This window comes from Struthio camelus, chromosome 11 (genome assembly GCF_040807025.1).
Source record: "Struthio camelus isolate bStrCam1 chromosome 11, bStrCam1.hap1, whole genome shotgun sequence".
NCBI lineage: Eukaryota > Metazoa > Chordata > Aves > Struthioniformes > Struthionidae > Struthio > Struthio camelus.
The window spans coordinates 24,858,207-24,880,253 of NC_090952.1; the positions used below are offsets into that span (position 1 = coordinate 24,858,207).

Below are 22,047 nucleotides of genomic sequence, written 5' to 3' on the forward strand. Positions count from 1 at the left end.
AAAGCTATTCATCAAAACCAGCCCATTTCCCAGTGCTCATTTCAGCCAGACCCCAGGGAGGAAAGGCCAGCATTCAGGCATCTGCAGATCACCCTGAAAGCTGGCGGTCTAATTCAATTTTAAAAACACACGGCAACCAAATATTTCCTGGCAGGGAGTCAAGCGCTTCCAACAGAAACAGGGCTGGAATTTGCTCCCGATCCAACAGGAGAAGCCGCTCGCCGAGCGAGCTCCGAGCTGCTCCATCACTCTCGGACCCGTCCCAGTTTAATATCGCAACGACTGACTGATTAACAGCCGCAGCTTGTTTACTCAAACAGGCAAACAGAGACATGTTAAAATGTCAACGAGATGTTATTAATATACCTTTTTCCATCTTAAATATATATATATATATATTTAAAAAACAGAAAAAAAGATAGCACTAGTCTAGAAACCGAGAAACACAACACCGAGTGAGTCATTTTTCAGGGGAGCTTGTGGTTTTACTGTCTTTTCACGACAAGGGCTCCAGACACGAGAGGGCAAGTCAGTCAACGTTACGAAATTAAAAGTACTTAAAAGTCTGCATATCTTTGCGAATCCAGCAAATAGCAGCCTCCCTTTCGGATCAGTCAGCCGGCGAGCAAGGAGCCGGGTTGCCCCTGTGCTTGCAAACCCGCTGCACGTGCCCGCAGGGACCCCCCTCGCCTACGGCACATGCCGCAGCGACGCCTAATTTGGGGGAAATCCCTGCAACTCGCCTTGAATAGGAGCCACCCCCAAGCGTCCGAGGGCTCACCCCATCCTCCTCCTCCCAATTCAGAGAGGAGGGCTGAGTACCGGGCTTGGAAATATTTGCAGATAGGAGAGGACAGACTGACGGATGCACGCGCAGCTGGCTCCTCTTTCTGGTCCAGCCCAAGCAAAGCCTTCGGGGATTTACACACCGCAGCTTCAGGCTCGACAGCAAGACTTGCAGCACGCGGACTTGGTCCGAGAGCAACTCCCTCAGGATAAATACTTGAAGCCACTTTGCGGGGAGATAGGGAAGTTCAGGGGCTGACAGCCGCCAAACACAAACCTATGGAGCCACCACCCTCACCTCATAACCACAGCCTGTGTCCTGGAAACCAACCTGTTTCGGTTTATCAAACCGCTCCCCAAAACAGCACCCGCTTGTTGTCGTAGGATTATTAGCCAGCACCAGGCTGCCAGAAGCACAGAAACTTTTATTTGGCCATTGCCTTCGAGGCAGACTTGCCGGTCAGACGTGCACCCTGTGACCAGACCGTCACCACGCTTTCATCTTCCCACACTGCCATAGGTGTCATCTCCATAACGGGTGGGTGATATTATCCCACCCGCAAGGCCTATACCACTGCAGAGTCTAACTCGTACTCTCCGCACTGCACACAAAAGAACAAGTACACACACACACACCCCAAAAAACCTCCTCACACCCTGAAAACCACCACCAAACAGGACTACCAATGGCGATTCCCAGTGCAGGGGCACGTTAAGGCTCAACTCTTCCCAACCCAACACAGATTACCTCCAGCTGTTATTTTTGAAGCATCCCCTCCAAATTAGCGAAACTATCATCACCAGGTTTTTCTTTGTATTCATGCAGATCCCCAAAGCAGTCGTCCTGGGAGGGACGTGCTCCCTGCTTGGCATTCTCACTTGGGAGCAGCCCAAGAGCTTTTGCTCCTGTTGTTACACAACTCACTGCCATCACTGGGGAAAAAATCTGTCAAATTCATTAAGGGCAGGGATGCATCCTGGAGTTAGTCATTGCACTTGGCTGGCCAGCAGCTCTCTCCGGATTTGGAGACGTGTCTCCATGGGATATCCACCTTCCTGCAGTAGGTTCAGATCAAAACCCACAATTCTCCTACCCAGCTCCAGCTAAATGTGACACCAGAGGCTTTTCTGAGCAGTGTTTGGTAGATGCCTAGCGTGGACCTGTAGACCCTCCACCGAGGCAGGGGCGCTCCAATTGCGGGGAAACAGCTGATGCGAACCCCTATTCCTAGCTATTCCTTTCACTGCTGCCTCAAGGTCCAGGGTCAGCCCCACACAACCTGATCTTTCACTTTTTGCAAGCTGCTCAAAGTATTTTCTCTCCCTGCAAGAGCGCGCCAGATTCCCTAGCTCAGATTATCTTTTAAATCCTTTTTGTGACAACTGCTGGCCCAGCAGCCAGTTCAAACTCCCCCACACAGCCAGACCCAGCATACGGTCGCCACGTTCAGTGCCCTCACCCAGAGCCAAGCTGCAACCTGCACCCACGGAAAGCTTGAAATGGGTCAACAAACCCCAACTCACAGCATCGAATAGGAACCGGCCCTTCACTAGAAGCCCAGCCAGCAGGAGAGCCAAGCCCTGCCAAAGCTGGGCAAAAGGTAGAGAAATCTGCTGGGCTTCAAGTATACAGATTTGTATGCAAGGTAGATACGAGAAAAAGAAGGATATGGAGCATCAGAGGATGCCTGGATGCACATCACAAGGGAATCTACAACCTTGGGGAAAAGCAGAGGGATGCTGGCTACTCTCACGACACCAGGGGCCCGGCAAAGCTGCATTTACTGCAGAGAGGTTGAACCGATGGAAACCCGAAAAAGGGCTTGGGACTCAGATGAAGGGAGAAGCACAGCATGTTTCCTACAAAGCACAGCATGTTTCCTACACACCTGCGCTCTTCCCCAAGGACTCCTGGCACTGAGAACCAGGGCCCAAGTGAGTCAGATGGGCAAAGCAACGGCAGCGCTCATTTTCAAGGAGAGCAGCCACCCATAGCGTTCCCAGCCTGCACTTGGACGCTCACATCCTGCTGCAAACCTCCCACTACAGCGCGGCCGCTGCATCACTCCACAAACCCTGCCACCGTTATCCACAAAGCACTGGGGGTTGGCAGGGCACAGTATGAACCAGATAAAAGACTACGCAAGACACCAATAAATCCGTCCCAAAAAGTGTGTTTGCCAAAACCTTCTCCTAAACATTGCATTTTGGCAAATCTCTGTTTTTTAGCAGAGCAGCCAGGATTCGTGCACGTTTAAGATCACAACCTGCTAGATCGGTTTAACTTGCTCCTGAATGTTAATAGTATGCTTCCATCAGTGGCTGCAGAATGGCAATATTCGCCATGAACTACTACAACATGAAACAGGTGATTCTTTGAAGACCTCTTTGGAGAGGAAGGGCTGAAAACTCATCCTGCCTGGAACTTGCATAAGCTAATAAAATTCCTAAGAGAAATAATTCAAACCCAAGAAACCCTTTCCAAGAAAGGAAAAGAAAGAGTGGTCTCATGTAAGCGAGTAGACCAAGACATAGAAGGCTTGATTTAAATTCCTGGCTCTGGCACAGAGAGAAGAGAAAAAAAATAGAAGAAAAAAGAAAAATCACGCTAGCTTCTCAGGAAATTCTTATTCTCATAGTAATTCTTATTCTTGTGTAGTCCACCAAATAAAGCTTGACTTAAATTCCTGGCTCAGGAACAAGAGAAAAATAAATAAATAAATAATCAAGCTAGCCTCTCAGGAAATTCTTATTCTCATAGTAATTCTGATTCTCATGCAGGTCCCCCCCAAATAAAGCAGAGGATTAACCTTCTGCCTGCTCCATTCCTAAACAAGGAGCGACTTGAAAGGACCCACCACTCACTGCCCATGCCCAAAACCCAGCACAAGGCATCCCCCATTTTCTGATGGGACCCCTGGAGCAACTGCGGAAAGGCCAACCGGTTCCCAGCCCGCGTGAGCAAGGAGGTATGAGGCTTAGGAGGCTGAATCAGTGCAAACATCCTTCCCCCAGAAGGGACTGGGCTCTGCTTGCTGATACCTCCAGACTCCCATAGACACACTTTAGGCACGTGTCCCTCAATTTCCCAACTTTCAGCCCCCAAAAAGCCTGGTCCTTCAGGAGAGAGAGATGCACGCCTCAGCCTCTACTCTGGCCTGCCGCAGCTGGAAGAAATCCTCCTAGGGGCTCCCAGGAGCCAAGGCCAGGCCACGCGGTTCAAACCTGTCTTCGCCCCCAGCCCCACGCAGGATGCATCCCACCAAGTGCCACGCGGGACACTGCTCCCGGGCCTGAGGACTTTGTTCACTCTTGAAAAACCACAGCAGCCGCTTGTGCAGCCGGGTGCATCTCTGCAGTCGCTTTTGTCGTTCCCCTTCCCAGCCCCAGCCCCGAGCCAGGACCCCCGGGCCCCGAAAGCTCTGGGAGTTTCTCCCATGCGCTTGCACAATAACAGTGGCTACGGTCTCTGTTCTCAGGGAGCACCTTCGCTTGGCAGGTACAGTCAGCGTGCCATGATAAAGCAAGAAACATTACTCATTCTGTTGAGCTCCCCACCTGCCCGGGCAGGGAAGTCAACCCAATTCCTAAATTAAATCACGTTACAGTCACTGCTTATTCAGTTCCAGCAAACAAGCTCCCACAAGCCAGACAACCAGCATGACATTGCTGATCCATGAAGCGCTGGAACACAGCGAGTTTCAGCGACTCGTTTGGGTAGGCTGGTTTTGTGCAGCCTTTTCACAAGAGACGGCCGTGGTCAAACGATTTTGCAGACCGTTTTATCGGCTTGAGAGTAAACAGAGCTGTCCCGAAACTGCACAGCCAGGACTGAAATTCCAGCAGCCCGGAGACTGCTGCCCTTTCTGCAGATCATAAACGTTGGGAGAGAAGCATGTCAATGAATGCTTTCTTAAATAAGAAACAAACCACTTAAAAAAAAACTATAAACCGTACTTTAAACACTGGAATTATGTTTAAAAAGTCTCTTAAAAAATAGGAACTCCTCTAACAAATCTCTTGCTAGGAAGAACTGCTGATACACAGAGAGAAATATTTTCCCACCCGTTCTTCGCTGCTAGAATTCTTGCTTAGAAGGTATTTAAAAACAACGGAAAGAAATCAAAATAATTCGATTCAGAGCAAGAAAGTAACACCAGACGGCAATAAATCAGTGCGGCTGCAGAGTTGTTCCAGTGGCTTTTGGAAGCGGAAGAAAAGCCTGTAAATTCAACGCTTGTTTTCTCCAGAGAAGACGGCGAAGACCCTTTCCACCCCAAACAAAAAGCTGAAACGTTAATCTTCACCTTTCCCCTACCGCTTAACTTACTGCGGGGAGGAGGGAGAGGAAGCAAAGGCAACAAGCTCACCAAACAGTCGCAGCCGCAACAGCGTCAGGCGAGCTCTGCCCCGCGACTCTCGGATTCGAGACAAGCATAAATCACTGCAAAGCGCACCCTAAATAGCCGACTTCGAGGCCAGGCGGGGTCGGCGAGATGCGCCCAGCACCGCTCGCTGGGTGCCCACGACCCGCTTTGCCTCCCCCTCCCTCGGTTTCGCCAGCGCCCGATGCCCTCGGGAGGGACGCGGTGGTGGACGGCGCGCAGCCTCATCTCCGCTCCGAATTTCGGTGGGCTGCGAGTAGTCCTCCGGCTGGGGGAAACACCCCCCCCCCGCCAAGCCAGACCTTTCGCAGGATACACGCGGAAGAAAACGCAACCGCGCAGCGGCCCAGAGCAACGCGTTCGGCGTTAAGCGGCGCACGAAGGCGCTGCGCGAGGTTCGTTTTCCAGGCGAAGAACTGCCAAGCCGCCGGTCTGAGCCGCTCGGCACGTCGCTCTAGCGCTCGGCGCGTAGACGCGTTTTAGCCGACAGCGGCTGCTAACGCCTTCGGAGACAGCCTGGTCCGGCTGCCAGCATCAAGCGTAGCCAGCTTTTCGCCATAAAACGCAGCAGGCCAGATAAACCGGTCAGATGGGAAGCAGACCCACGCCGGGCTGCAACACGCCGCTTCCCACCCGCACAGCACATCCCCCTCCCCGAAAAGCGAGATAGCCACAAACCCTGGCAGCGATTTCCCAAAAAAGCGCTCGGAGCTCCTCGGGCTTTCTGCACGACAAGCATTTCAATATTTCATGTTTTTTTGATGTGCAAGCTCAAGCAGTTTGGCTATTGAAAAAAAAAAAAAAGCCTGCTGCGCGCCGAGGTCGGGAAAGGGGCGGCCCAGAGCGCGGCTTCGGGGAAGGCACACACCCAGGGGCGGCTTCGGAAAACGAAACGCTCCGGTCGCGCCGTTTTACAAGCGCGGCTCCTTCAATCAGCTGCGCGGCTGAAGGGCGATTTAAATGCAAGCCGAAGCCGATCGTTTCGGCTAGAGCTGTTTTCTCTATGAAGTGCAGCACTGCATTTTGCAGAGAGGAGGAGAAAAAAAAAAAAAAAGGAAAGAAAAAAGAAAGAGGGGGGGGAAGCGAAGGCGAGTAGTTACGGGGAGGCTCTCCAGCGCGCACTCGCGTTTGCACGGGAGTTTGCCGGGAACCAGAGCAACAGGCGCAGCGCGAGCGCAGCTCCAGCGGGAGCCCGCAGCGCCGGGCATCCCTCCTCACCGTCCTCCTGCCGCGGGGAGGGCGCACCGCCGCCTCGCGCGGGCGCCAGCGGGCCCCGAGCCCCGAGCGAGCGCGGCAGCGTCTCCCCCGCGCCGTCCCTCCCTCCCGCGGGAGCGCGCCCAGGCCACGGCACGGCCAAGGCTCGGGGAGAGGCGACTGGGGGGGGGGGCAGCCCTCCGCGAGGGGCCGTGGTTCCTGCACTGCTCGGGAACGGCGGGCAGCAGGACATCAAGCTTTCGGGGTAAGCAAACCATCTCCCCCCCGCCACCACCACTGTTTTACCTTTAGTGCCATACGTTAAACATATATTGCATCGTTAAACATATATTGCATCGAGGGCTCCCAATTTGTCCAGGCGAGCAGCACCGGGCAACTTCCGTTTCCTTTGGTGCAATTATTTCACGGATGCCTTTAAGGACACCCGAGGCGCCCACTGAGAAGGGGGACCTCCTCAGTCCTACATCAGGCTCAGCCTGCAGTAGGTAGGATGATGCCTACTGTTTTGTCCAACAGTTCCTTAAAAATACATATTTTATTTTATATATATATATATATATATATATATCTCAAAAAACAAAAAGCAGGCATGCGATCTGAAGGAATGGTAAATATTACATTTCAGAGCTAGTCCACAAAGCAATACATTTTATCACCTCGCTAATTAACCCCCTCTGGAACGGAGGGGACCTGGACTGTCCTCTGCTACCAACCAGAGACACACGTAAGAAATAGCAGGTAGCATTTGTTCTTCCTGACATGCTCTATTCCAAGGCACAGCAACAGAATCAAACAAGGTGAAGCACGATTTCCAGGCCATAATTACATATTTCATTAGTTTTTATCTTCGTTAAGTACACAACATTTGAGCCCTCCTGTAACTTAAAAGGGAGATCACTGCTAGTAAACACATGAGAATTAGTGAAGAATGTGGAGAACCCATGACCGTCCTAAAAAATTAAAAATACTTGAACAACTGACTCATTGTCTCCCCTTCCCCCTTTTTTTAAATTACCTCAGCCAGGAAAGTGAGTCATCACCTGGTCCCATTTCTTGGGCATCATCTGGAAATTTAGCTTCCAGCTGCTAAGTTTTAAGAGGTATTTAAAAAAAAAAAAAAAAAGACACATGAAAACCCACAACCTATCAGCTTCCTCAGGATGGTAAATATAACAAAAACCAAAAGAGCAGTTTTTAGGCCCAGAACTGCAGCTTAAAAGAAGCAAAGTGGGCTTAAAAAGCACCCTCACGCTGCAGAGAAAGCGGGCTGCCTGCGCCCAGGCAGGGTCCGGGGGAGCAGCCCGGGCACAGCTCCGACCCCCAGCAGCAACCAGCTTCAGCATCGCGTCGGTGGGGGGGGGACACGTCCCCGTCCTGCTGCTCCGATCCCAAACGGGCATCGAGTCCAGGCCAGAACCTCGCGGCAAAGGCAAGGAGATTAAAGAAACCTGTTTAAGAAAGTCCTGAGTCCCTCCGCTGTCCTGCTTTTACTGGCAAGCACATCACACAGTATAAGCTCTCGTGCCATAAGCCGGCCGAAGCATTTTAGGAAGTACTAAGGCTTCGGGGGGTTAGCGGGTTTGGGGAGAGCGTGCAAAAGCCCAACTCGCAAACTAATGACTTCTACCACGACTGAAATACCAAGGTGAGAGTTGTTACAGGGATAGCAGCTGCTTTGCGGAGGGTAAAGAAAACTCTTCCTCCTCTGGTTGCTGGGAAAGAAAAGCAGCACCGAGAGGCTGGACAACCAAAAGCCACCAGCCCGTGGGTCTGCAGAACCTCTTTTCATTCACTCTTCTTCTTCCAGGTAAACGCACTGCAACACAGACAGCTAATAGCTGCTACCGTTCCCTCTGCCGGAAAGGCAAAGGGCATCTCCAGCCGCTGTCCGCAGGCAGCGCGGACCCGCAGCAGCGCCAGGGCACGGGGAGCAAGCTGAAGTTGTGCGCGTGCGGTACTGAAACACACCCCTTCTCCCCGTGTGGGAGAGAGGCTTAGCGACAGCCAGTCTTTCTGCAGCTTTAGAAGCACTTAGCTCTCCAAATATCTCCAAATCCAGCACTGCTGGTGCAACCTGCAATTACACGCACACCGAAAATAGCATTTCCTCCGTGCCAGCACCGCTCATCGGCGCGTCGCGCTCCGCGACTGGCCGAGCCGGGCTGCGGCGACGGCAGCCAGCGGATGCGCGGCTCCCCGGGCACTCCCATCCCACTTCCTCGAGCACGTCTGGGCAAACGTGGCTCCCTGCGTGCTTCCAAAATAGGAGTTTTGGAGTCAGCTCAATATACCAGTTTATGTTCCTCTTCCTCCCTCTCGAAGAAAGCCTTTTAGGGAAGCACAAGACGACTCTAGTGCTAGGAATTTCCTCTGATCAGGCGACAGCTCCGCATACACCGTGCTGCCAAATCATCTAGTCTCCTGCATAAAGCAAAAGGTGCCCGTGCACCTGCAAAAGCAGGCAAGGAGCATATAGAGAGATACAAGGGAAATATATTTAAGAGATAAGGAGCCAGCCGTTCCCTAGGCCCTGCCAACAAGACCAGCACGCATTAACCAGGTCAGAGGGTCCCGAGTGCGACGCACCAGAGTCAACCACACTCTGAAACAGCAAAATCTCCAGTGGGGAAACTGCACATTTCCACTCACTTTCACAATTAAGTCACCGCAACACGAACATACATTTAGGATGAAGACCTTCCTACCCTGTCTCAAAGGCCACTGGGCTGGCAGTGCCCCACGCGTATCTCGGGAGAGTGGCTGTCCTAACAGGAGCCGGAGAGCTACAGACACAATCGCACTTTGTGATGAAGGCTCACAACTGCAGAAGAAAGCGGCCCCGAGCCCCCGCCGTGGCGTTACACCGCCCAGCGGCTCACCAAACAAGATTTGGGCGAGGGGAGACACTGACGCACCGGGACAGGATCCCTCACGCACGTCGTTGCACAAGGAGGTGCCTCCTCCCGGGCTCCAGCTGCCAAGTTTCGCTGGGATGCCAGAGATACTCATCTGCCCTCCAGAAGTTACTCAACGAGAACCATGGTAGCTGTAACAGCTACCTCGGGGTGGGCAGAGAGGGTAATCCAGGAGGCATCTTGTCCTTCTCCTCTCGCCACCACCCCTGGAGAACAGATACCTGTGCGACAGCACGAGGAAGAAGAGATCACCAAAAGCCCTCTGAAAGGGCTGAAAAGCCCTGGCCTTCAGCTACCGCTGGGTGAGACTCCACAGCTCCGCCAGCTTAGACAACTGCCACCTCCTGGACTCCAGGCTCTACCCCAGCTTACCTGCCCGCTCCAGAAGAAGTCTTTCCTACTCCTAGTTAGCAGTGCCAAGAGATGCCATGCTAATATTGGCCAGGGTGCAAGATAAGTGATGAAATCTATGGTGATAAACAAGCCCCTGGCATGTTGTACCAGGCCTGGCACTTTGGGGGAAGAAAGTGTTTTGCCTGCAGGCATCTCCACCTCCTGCCTCAAGAAGGTGTTTACTGGGATATGGACAGCCACACCATGGCATCGGGCCGAGGAGGCATAAGGCTCACCAGTCCGGTTCCAACATCCCCATCCAAGAGAAATTCGCCTGCTGAGGGCTGGGCTACATCCAGCCCGGGGGATCTGGGAGCCAACCCAGCCCCTGCCGCACCGCTCCGTCGATGGAGGACGGCGGCCCCAGAGCTGGCACGAAACACCGGCGGCACCCGCGTCCCAGCCCAGTCGCTCTCACCACGCGGCTCCGGCAGCAAAGCCGGCCCAACCTCCTGCCCCAGTTCAGACCTGGCTCGTGCAGTCGCTGCAGGTCACTGGTGCTGTCTGGAGAAGAGGAAGATGAGGAACAAAGAAGCTAGAAGTAGAAATGCCAGCATTTTTAAGGCAAACTTCTTAGCTTAGATCATCTGCCCTGCAGCACTGTACACAAGCCTCTCGCATTTTTTTTTAACCATTTAATGGCAGTTCAGTGCAACCAAGCCCTCCAAAAAGAAAAAAACCCACAACAAGATGGAGCAAAAAGTAAGTAACCTAAATAGTCTAGTCCGTCCAAAAGAAAATACCCTGCTTTTATCAGCCAGGGCTTTAGAGAGCAATGGTGAGGGGTCAATCACGATCTCATTTTTGACCAGGATCAATACAGGGCCTTGAGATCCTCAGCTATGGCCATTTACCATCTGCCAGGCTCTCCCCTCCTCCAGTCCTGTCCACATTCTCTCGTGAAGATAAGGTTTTTAAACAGGAATTGTGCACCGATTGATAGACACACGCTCCCTTGCGCTTTTTAGGCGAACTGAGGTTGTATGCACCTCTTGCCGCCTTCTTGTGTTGCTGACCAACTGCTAAGTACATTCCATCAATGTAAACAGCTAGAGAAGGATTTGACAACCAAGGAGCAAGCAGTTTTGACCTTAACTCCTCAATTTATCAGTCTTCTTAAAGAGAGAGAGATCTGTCCTTGCTGGATTTCCACCTTAAAAGCTTTCCGAGCCGCTCTTTCAGAGGGCCTGTCATCAGGAGAAAAGCAAGACATTAGTCAAGTTCATGCTTATTTAATTAAAAAAAAGAAAGCAAAAAAGCTTGCATAGGTATTAGAGGTTGAAATTTAGTCTTCATGAAAAAAAAAAGGCAGCTTGCAAACTAGAGCACAACTGCAGTGCCAGACAGATCTGAGGACTCGCCCAATTTATCCTGTGCTCTAACAGAGCTCAGCATAGGAATTAACTGACCAGTTAGTCATAGCTTCGAGCAGGAAACCAAGTCGTCGCCGAAGCACCAGCCAGCACGCTGAGCCCGCTGCGCGAGGGGCATCTCGAGCCTTGCCGCTTCATAAGGAAATCAGAGGCTCCACTGATGTCAGCTGCAGGAAATGAGCCACAGGCAGATGATGCCGGAAGCAGGCTTTATATTTAGTACTGAGTCACCCGCTTTATTAAATACTGAAGGCACAAAGGTGGAGAGGGGATACTTTGAGGGAGGAGAACAAGTTTTTCCCTTGAGATTGCAGATAGAGCGTCCAGGGCTTTTTTTTGGCTAGAGAAACTAAGATGACCTGGGAACTCCTTTTTGCTCACAGTACTCCTGCACTTTCACCGGAAAAGGCAGTTGTCAGATATATGACATTGCTCAGGACCGAAGCCAACACGTATGACGCTCCAGGGGTGTGTAGCACCAGTGGTGTTCGCTCAGGTCAGTCCCGCAGCAGGTCACAGGCCTGACCAGGACCCCAGATGCTCTCCCACCCTTTCTGCGGCACCTTCTCTGAGCCAAACCAGAGTCAACTGGAGGGAACTCCGGGCAGGGAATATTTTGAGGCAGTTTTACAGCTGCACTTGACTTTGCACAAAGCACACCTTGTGCCCATCACAAATCAGCTCCAAGGGAAAAGGCTTTTCTTTGGGCAACTACAACAGAGCAAGATGAAGGCTAGTGAGGCCCAAAACAGGCAGAGGAGCACAGTTGTTCCCAGAGGATACAGACACCGGCATCTGCATCCTCACGGAATAAACTTCAGATTAATTCAGATTAATTTGCAAAAGGTTCAAAAATTAATACAAGTCTACTCCTGTAATACTTAAGGTCTTCTGACAGCCAGTAAAATTAAAGAAAAAGTTTCAAAGGATACTGAGAAACAGTCTTACTGTATATTGGACCACAATACGAATTAGAGGAGTACAGACCTGCTCATGGGAGGCTTTCATACAAGTCTACACTTCAAGCTTTTTCACCCTCCCATCAAGAAATATTCTGCAGTTTGAGCAGCAGCAACAGTCTGCAAGGTTTTCAGCCAGTCTTTTCCACTGAGAAGATTCAGCTTTCAAATACTAAAACACAGACAGAGTTACCAAAGCCAAGCACTGTACCTAGTGTTAATTTAGAAAGTCAACAGCAAACAAGAGTCATCTCTAATGCCAAACACCATCAGTGACTTGACTACAGGAGCAGCCTATTAGATTACTAAGCAGAAAGTAAATTGCTGTAATCTTCAAAATACGATTACAACAGCAAAAAGGATGTAGCTCTCAAAATAAATCTCAACTGCAGCAGGACTGGCAATTATGCTGAACCCGAGGTCAGGGACTGCGTAATAATATCTTCCACCTATATGCAAGAAGAGATGTTACCACCACAGTTACAGGCTACTCGGACCAGTAAATAGACATTTAGCCAGCTGTCGACCACTACCCAGACCGGCATCCTGCAGAACAAGACGGGCTGGTCGCGAGGCTGTGGGAGACAGCCACTGGGTGGCTCTTCAGTCCCACGCAACTCATCCACGCGCAACCTCCCACTACCAGGAAGGCTTTGCTGTTGGGGAAATCAAGGTAAGCCACCAAGGCGGAGTCCCAGGATCGACTTGGGGAACACCCCAAGGTACAGCCCAGCCAGATGACTGACTATTTAGGAGTCCCTGCCTGGTACCACACCCAGGAGTTCTGCCAGGTGCCGGCGGTAGCCAACAGCCACAGGACATTAAGATTTTGACACATGGCTTATAGTGTTGAGCAAGTGGGCCTGTTAGTTCAGCTGTGTTGGACCAGCCACAAATCTCATCTCAAGAGACCTTGAAGCTTTTCCTAGTATTCAGCTCGGAGCTGGATTTGTTAGCTTCCCCCAGAACCACTCCTTTTATCTCAGACCCCAGCAGGAAAACTTCTGCAGGCTGGGTCTGCTGGAGAGGCTAACTCCACACTGCTCCTACGGCCACAGCGTTCTTTGCAGATGCTTAGAAAGATGAGATTATTTGCCTTGTATGTGTAAGTGGTAAGTCTGCTGCTGTAAAGTTTTAATGCTTTATGAATTTATGTGGGAAAAAAAAAAACCCAACAACTTACTTCTCCAAACAAAAAGGCTCCAAGATCCTCCATAAAGCCAAGGACACACTATGTGATAGAAGGCACAAAACAACTCTGCTGCTCAGATAGGAGAGGAAGATCTAGCTGCGAGGAATGACGGCACAAGGTGCAATGCTGACTAGACCAACGAGATCCAAGTGCTGATCCTCAGCTGTGAGCAGTGCATGTGAAAGGGCAATGCACTAAGGAAGTGCAATACCCTGCTCTTTGCCAAGTCATTTTCAATCCAATGAGCAAAGCCCTGATCACTGAAGTGAATTATCGACTGATGCCAGCCATAATGACTCTTGCACAACACCTGGTTTCAAGGCCACTCATACCTGACTCCAGGGCTGAGCCTTACACCATTTCATGGGTTTCCAAAATCTTTATATATAGACATTCAGAAGAAGGGGAGCAACGGGACAGACCCAAGCAACCCTATACAACCCAGTAAGAGGTTATATACACCTCTGTGAGAAGACAACAGTGGGAAGGGAGAGCCATGAGACCTTCCCATCACTGCCATAGGCTGGGCACTGCAATAACCATCCCTCCAGGAGGGATGCAGTACTTTCCAGTACTTCATAGCCAGGCAGAAGCAATGCAAGTTTTTCAACAAGAAGTCTGAATACGCTGCGTTTGCTACAGCATTTGGTTTATATTAACCAGTGGCAAGAGCCCAGCTTGAAATCAGATCAACAAGAACGTTAAAGGGGTGGGCAAGAGCAGGGCAGAGGCAGGATTGCACTGGAAACTCCCATCCACGTCCCCAAGGAAAGCTCAGTCCCAAACTTGGCCAAACAGCGCAGAAAGGAACAGGCTAAAGTTTAGGTCAGACATTTGGGCCATTTACTCAAAATATTTTCAGTTTTCAGAAAGCCCAGTTTCCCCTCTCCCCTGTACAGGAAACTGAATTCAACTAAAGTCGAGACTCAAATTTGCTTATTACTTTCAGAAACACAGGGAAACATGAATGCATTTGTAGCTGTACTTCCATTTCTTGTCTATCCCCTTACTTTCCGATAGCAACCCTTTGAAGGAAGTTCTTAAAAAACAGGGATCAACCCCTTCTCCCTGCCTGTTTGTACAGTACCAATCCTAACAAGATAACTTTACACACACCTACAACACCTTGTGCATGCCCTAATACAAACTCCTTGCAATCTATTTTTGGAGGCAAAATGTTTTGTGCAGGATTCAGGAAGAAAACGCTCAATTGCAATATTGCTTTTGAACTCACTTCCTTTGCTTTTGGGACCAGCTGGAAACAAACATCATATTATTCTAGGCTGGGTCAAGGAAACACTTAACTACAGGATTTACGGTAGAACATATGTGAGTGTGTGTGCATATATATACACACATACTTATATATATATATATACACACACACTCTACTGCAGCACACCAGCTGCCAAGCAGTTACAGAAGACAAACACCATTTTAACCAAGGAAAAGAGCAACACATTTGAATATTAGCCTGCTCATTAGCGTCCTGCGGCAGAGCCTCCAGCACGGAGAGCATCCAAGCCTGTCCCTGGAACGACACTCAGCATCCTGGAATCTCAAAACCACAGCCCTGCTCCAAACCCAAACAATATCCGCGGACTCTTCTCAGCAGATTAGCAGGAACTAGCACGAGATTATGATGGCAGCGTAAACAAGGACCCAGGATTTATATTCTTTCAGATGTTCTTTAGCAAACTATCAAGCTGAAACACAGCTTCAAGGAATATGAATACCAATTACAGGGATGAGTAGCCTTAATTCAAGTTTCCACTTGGTCAGTGCTCTTCTGGATGCACTGGAAACTTTGGTGCTCACCCAGCAGTTTTGCCTGCCTGGAGGGGTTACCCTGAACTCTAGCAGGAAAAGGGGGAGACCAGCTACAAAAAGAAGTGAGAACTAGTCCCCCATCCCTTTCTTTCCCAGGGGGATGAAGTAAAAGGCAGTAAATTCAGTCCTACACTTCGTGGAACTACAAGGCACTTTTTTGCCTTGTAGTACTGGAGATGGGGAAAGCAGATTAGCGATGCCCTCCCCTACTTTTTTGGGTGGGACCCGTCAAGTAGAAGCCCTGGCATCATGGGCTTCTGCCAGAAGAGACTACCAGAGAGCGTGCATCAAGGAGAAAACTAGGTGCAGATGGATTCCTTAACACCAATGCATTGTACTGCCACTCAGCCACCAAGTCCATGTGACTGGCTGCTCAGTTGGCTTTTCTCGTAGCCCCCATGCAAGAAGCTTTCAGCAGAAGGAGCCTGCTTTTCTTCTAGCAAATTATACCCTCATGTTGTCATAGCGTTTTCAGCAGTTGACACTGAGACCCAGCCATAAATTCTACGGAAGCAACAGTTCAGCTGCAAAGCATTTGCACCAGGAAAATCCACTTAATGCTAGGGCCACCACTGGGGCAAAGACCAGTGCAAACACATCAGAAGGAAAAAAAACAACAATCTGACCAAATTTATGAAAAGCAAGACACATTGCAACAAATATGGGAACTCAAAGTGCTCAAGCCTTCCCTTCCCGTTAGCAGCTAATCAGTACACCAGAAGTAGGATGCTGTTGCAAAGCAGGAACACTCATTTCCCCATTCTGTTTCAACACAACCTGCATTGCTTGGAGCCATTATTTCTGCTGCTAACAATTCACATTGTTCCATGGCACTTTCAGCATGCAAAACTGAGATAACGCCTCACTCACCCTTTCAGCTCTTGTGATGTCAAGCCGGAAAGATACTGTAAGAAAACGGGCATAGAAGAAAAACAGGGCTCTCCCTGCAATTTTCCAACGCAACAGGCAGGGAAGAACATGTAAACGGGGCGCATCTACAGCACAGTCTTGTTTTGCTAACAACCCGCCACACATCACCTTCCACCTAATCCAGAAAGGATGCAAGTTTCTGTTATCCTCTGTCTCCATCCTGTATTTTAAACACTAGGGCACTCAGCTCTGGAGAGTCCTTACTTAATACCCAACATATCAGCAAAGAAACAGTCCCCCATATGTAAGTTGACTACAGAATCATCTGCTTTCCTATTTTCCTTCTAGTAAGAAAATATTTTTCATATGTTTGTCTTTGGGGGGGGGGGGAGAAAGGGGGGGAAGAGGGAGGAGAAAGGAAATTTTTCTTAACCTTCAATTCCTCCACCCCACCCCACAAAGAGACTGTAATTTCAGTAGGAATCTCCCTAGAACTGTGTAATTAATTATTTTCTTCTCAAAGCAAGACAGTCTCCCCCATCATCTGGAGCCAGGCAACAGAAGCAGTTTTAATCAAAAAAAAAAAAAAAAAAAAAAAAAAAAAAACTTAGGCATGAGCCGCACTAATGGGAACCAGGTCATGGGCAGCGTTACCTACTGCATCCCAGAGCCAAGCAACCTCCACTACTGCGCCAGCACCCACCAACTCCTCCAGCAAAATGCCGCACTGCCCCAAACAACAGGCTCCATCAGCACCCAGTACCAGAAGACTGACACAGAACAGCAGCACTTCCGATGTTACTCAGTTTGACTCATCTCCCAGTAAAACAGATTTTGTTCCTTGTACTTTTTCCTGATTTGGTTATAGTGGAATAGCAAGCCTCTCAAAAGCATTGTATGGGTTTTCCTTGCCTTGACCTGACCTTGCAGTCACTTTGCCTCATTTAAGTTCCTGTATTTTTGATTTTAGAAAGCTGCCTAGCTAACGCTCTTCAGAGTCAGTTTTCTTTAGCTATAAAACATCTGTAGTAAACACATAACTCCAAGAGTCAGTTTTCCTACCTTTAAAAACAGTATAAACAAATAGCTCCTTGACTCTCAGCTAAAGTAAAAGCAAGCAGCTGAGTTAGACAAAGGCTGAAGGCTCTGGGAGAAAAGAAAAAAAAAGTCCTTCTAGCTTCTTTCCAAAGTCAGGTTGATGATTGTTTACCCAGGTTGTTACAAGAGAGACAATATCTCCTATTTTGAAACTTTTTGCAGTCTAGTCTAGAAGAACCAGAACAGGCCAAGGCGGGGTCCACAAAGCTTGAAGAGAAAAAGGCATTTCAGAAAGACATTTGGTCAACAAGGTCAAGTGAACCATTCCAGGCACATGAAGCACCCAAGTCAGAAATAGGCATGAAACAGGCCGAGCCTGCCTGCCCTCCTCCTGTGTGCTCTTCTCTCACCCTCTCCTGCTCTTTTATTTAGACTCGACCCCCAGCCCTAAACAGCCTTAGCGGCTTACAGTGAAGTTCGTGGCTTCGATTCCCTGACGGCAGGGCACATTTCCCCATCCCGGATGCATTGCACGCCATTGCCTTCCCGCTGCGGAGCCGGCACGAGTCAGCGAGTAGCCTGCCTTTGCTACTACTCCGTAAAACAACTTGTTGCCTCACACAAGCATGGCCAAGGATGAGGGAAAACGAAATAAAACAAGAAAAGTTCAAAAACTGGGATTGGCAAGGCAGAGAATAGATGCCCAAAGCAAGGAGAAACTCAACTCTTCCCTATCTTATGCCATGGCCAACCACTCAGACTCACCCAAGGAGCCTTGGCTTTGAGGTTTGGCTTTTCTAATAGGCAGTAGGAAGATGAGATTACCACATCAGATGCTGGTCAACCTCTTCCTCTAATTGGTTTTTCCCTTTTTAAGCAGGGGGAGAAGTATGCACCTCACTTCTGGCGAGAGCAGACCGAGCAGGAGGGCTCTGGGGAAGAAGCAGCCTCCCAACCCTTGTCTCTTGACCCGGGACATACTTCACCTGGCAGCTGAATGCCGGAAGCAGCCCAAAGACATCGCTATTCTTGCTGAGCATCAAAACGCTGGTCAAAATGAACGTGGAAAGACAGAAGACTGATAGGCTGCCTTTTGGATGGGCAGTGCTACGTTCGGAATGCATGATCTCCAGCTCAAATGCCCTTACTCACCTGACTCCTGCCAAGCTCATACCACCAGGTAGCACCAGTTGCTGGAAGCATTTGCCTTCATTTTCGGCCGGCCTTCCTTGCCATAGCTACTGACTTGCGAGTCTGTCAGACCTTCCTCCAGGAAGGCCCCTTCCCAGCCAAGCAGCTCCCCGTCCAAGAGCCCCTTCCCATCCCAGACTCCCTGCTCTGCCCCTTGGAGGGCAGCCCCTGCCCTCGGGAGAGCAGAGCCTCAGGGTCCTCCTGAAAGCCACGCAAGACCTTGCTATTACCCTGAGATGTTACTGTAACAGGCAGCAACATAAAATCTCTGCTTAAGAGGTGGAAAGTTAATGAAGCGTAATAGCTTTTGCTAATGTTTTCTTAACAACAGCCTCAGCTGAAGTAAGCATTTAAGGAAAAAGGGCTCGACTGCTTCCTGCCCCAGAGGCTCAGCAATACGGTGTCTGTTCACCTCTCCATCCCATCCAGCCCAGCTAACAGAGGAGGGACCAAGGGCTCTTTCCAGGCCTCTGGACTACAGAGCCTGTGGCCACCAGCCTACAGTTTTTTAAAACTCCTCCAGGCCCTGCAAGAAGCATGGCTACAATTGTAATCAAATACCTTTGAGAAGTACATGGCTGGAAGCTAGACGCTTGGCTAGATACCTTCCTGACACGGGTCAGCTTAGGACTTTCTGCTGAATTAGCAATAAACATTTTTTGAGGCATTTTATAGCTGAAGGGCTTCCCATGGCTGCCAGTGCCCCAGAAACCATCCAAGCCATGAACATTTTGTGCACCGTTTTCAGCTTGCTGAAAAGAAAGGCTATTTTTAATCCAAGCCTACATAGGGTGGGGCTCAGTCTCCGACCAGGCTACAAAGCCACTATAATCCACGAGACCAGTGTCTGGCACCCTTTGCTTGCAGGCTGATGTCTGTTCTATTTAGGGGATGGGAGGAGTTTAGAGGGAAAAAAATACAAATTAAAAAACAAAGGAGGCTATGAAAAGTGAATAGAGGGAAGGGCCAGACTTATCCTGTGGGTTTTGTTCTAAACAAAAAGGGCTCTAAAAGAATGAAGATCAGAATACTTTATTTTCTATTTCCTAGAGTGGTTTATAAGGTATCATTTACGACCTGGGCTCAGAAGGGAAGAGCACAGCCCCAGTACGTTCATGCAGCAGGGGACTGCTTCCCCGTCCAGCAGGGCAAGCACAGGACACCCAAGGACAAGGCAGGGAAACGGCTGCCAGCCACGGACGTACAACCAAGATCCCCAACGGCAAGGTTTCCTTTCTCTGTCTGACACCAATACAGCCGCCACCGGGACACCTCCCCCATTTGCATGGCTGCAAAAAAAGGCAAAGATGAGCTAGGCAGTATTCAAAGCAAGCCCAAAGTGACCAGAGGACTGCAAGATAAGGGAAATATGGCTTATTGAGGATTCATGGTGTACAGGGTAGCCTCTAAGAGCAGAGATGTTTGGTACGCTCTCAGTATCTAAACAAGCCCAAGACCACACAGACTTCCCACATAAACGGACCTTCAGGTTTTATTTGGTACAGGCACTATCCAACAACTCGTTTGCCTAAAGGCATTCAACCCAACGCAATGCAGCTTTACTTCACCCCGTTATCCTCGCTTTCCTAACAGCGCACAGGAGGACTGTCTAAAAAGAGGCTACAGCTTCTCTCAGCATCTTCAAATGCTCCTTTAACACCCACTCATGAACTGAAAAACACACGCATACCCCTCTTCATTCAAGAGGGATCAGCATCGCTAGTGCTCCTTCTCTGCCTGACCCCGGCTGGATTATCAGCCCCACTACAGAAGGCTGCAACTACTTCTTCCACTGGCAAAACGCAAAAAGAGCAGACTGGAAGAGACAGTACACTGGGCTAAGTGCACTTCCGTTAATTTTTCCCCACGTTATGTTTGTTCAGTTGGCTTGTTTAGCTGCACTTGTGATTCAGCTCCCCTAGAAAACTGAACGTTCAGTAGAATAGGGATTATTTATGAGCAGTTAGATTTATAAGAAGAGGAACAAAGCTGAGGGCCAGCAACAATGTACCGCAAACACCACTATCCTTTCAGTCAAGGGCCACTTGGGGTAGGAAAAAAGCTTATAACTAAGCAACACAGCAAAGTTCAACCCAGACTTTTCACTAGAGTAACAGCAAAACTGGATGGATGCTGAATGATGCTTTTACCCTAGGTAGTATGTTTATAGCTTGCATCTCTCCTTCCCCCCAACTCCATCCCTGTGTGATAGCTTCCTGCTTACTATATGCTCTCTCACTTCCCATCTCACATGAATGAGTGAGATGGCAAACTATTTTCAGCTTTAAAAAGAATAAACAAAAAAAGGCTTACTTCAAAACATCAGCAATTAGGCCTCCTGCAGAGACACTACACCTTATCTTCTCTTGAAGATCACAGTAAGAGTCTGTCTTCACGGCAATGCAGCAGGGACTCCCAGGAGCATCTGTGAGCTGTCAGTCTCTTTACAGGAACAAAAACCTACTGAAGAGGCAGGAAAAACAGCTATAAGCTTTTCAAAGAAGGAAATGAGACAAGGAGACTGGTTAGAAGCATATGGTCCATATGGACTGACGTGAGCAATCATTAGCAGGCGTAACCAAAACTTCCCATTTCAGAGAGTTGCCGTGCTTCCCACATCCTCATACACGTGCTAAACTGGTAATTATTTCTTCCATATCAATTCTCAATTGCCTGTAACAGAGACACCACTGTACCACACTGGGACAGAAAGGAATTTGCAGTGGGATTGAACTTCCTCCCCAAGGAACACGCACAGCATCCCACAACACCCCAGATCAGCTACCCAGAGGGACCCAACGAAGGAAACCCAGGACAGCCCACCCGCCAGACACACCCAAGGCTGCATTTCCAGGGGCAGCAGTCACCCTCATGACTAACTGCTGCTGAAGGGCAGCTTATCTTAGCGTAATCAGATCTCTAACAGAAGTCAATTGGCAAAACGGAAAGAAGAGCTCTAGATAGTCGCTATCAGTGGAGAGGTATCTATCCCAGTGATGCAGAGGCTAACTCTTCATCATCACATCAGTCACAAACCCAACTACAAAACTAATTTTGAGTAGGCCAAGAGTTAACCAACAAAACACAGGCTTGAAGCACTAGTTGTTAAACGAGCACACACAATTTATTTCTGCTATGACATCCAAGCGGGCCAGACAGGACTGTCTTGTCACACTTGCCATTTAAAATCTATTACCAAAATGCCACCCGATTACAGAGTCTCAGGATAGTGTCTGATCCCACAGAGACCAAGCAAGTGAGCCACATGCAGTTCTGGGTACCACCACCCAGCATCCTGGCCAGGAAGGGACCAAAGAGGTCCACACCCCTCTAATGGGAATAAACCCATCAGGAGAAGGGCAGATGGGAGCAGAGCAGGTAACCTTGCATTCATAACATCCACTATTAGCAGCACTGACGTCAGCCATGCCCACCTCAGGAAAGAGCTCAAAGATATCAACCCCACAACCAGGAATTGCTCTGGCTCAAGCAGTGTGGTATTAACAGAGCACAGATCAGCATGTCCTCTCCTCCTGTCCCACTCTCTCAGCCTTTGAAGTGGAGACTTCCGTTTTCCTGCTCCATTGGTTCACTGGTTTTTTTTTGTTCAGCCAGTACGAGAAGACAGTTTGCTCTTTACACAGCTGAAAGATCACACAGAGGACATCAACATCTCCTTACAGGGAGATTTACTCAACACCAGGAGAGTTCCCGACTACGCGGCATGCCACATCTGGGCTCTCCAGCCAGCCAGCACTCAGGAGCCCCATTCTTCAGCTGCAGGCAAACCATCTCTCAGAGCATCCATTCAAAGGGCAGACATCAATCACGCCTCCACGAGGAGCAGGCACTCAACCCCAAAGAGCTCGTTGCTGTGATATGCAAGAGAAGGCTAAGAAT

The 22,047-nt window shown here is 49.5% G+C and overlaps 1 protein-coding gene across 11 annotated transcripts in view; it reads right to left on the bottom strand.

Moving 5' to 3' along the window:
• Positions 1-22,047, bottom strand: part of PLS3 (plastin 3) — a 52,712-nt gene that overhangs the window by 24,985 nt on the left and 5,680 nt on the right. For 3 of the 11 annotated variants that reach the window (XM_068957480.1, XM_068957475.1, XM_068957482.1), the window contains exon 2: positions 20,461-20,610. The exons of 2 other annotated variants lie outside the window; for them this stretch is intronic. The gene's annotated coding sequence lies outside the window, so the exon portion shown is untranslated. Of the gene's footprint in view, positions 1-5,156; positions 5,409-5,849; positions 6,481-20,460; positions 20,611-22,047 lie in introns of those variants that run through there. 6 more of the 11 variants (XM_068957481.1, XM_068957477.1, XM_068957485.1 and 3 more) reach the window with 5 other exon arrangements.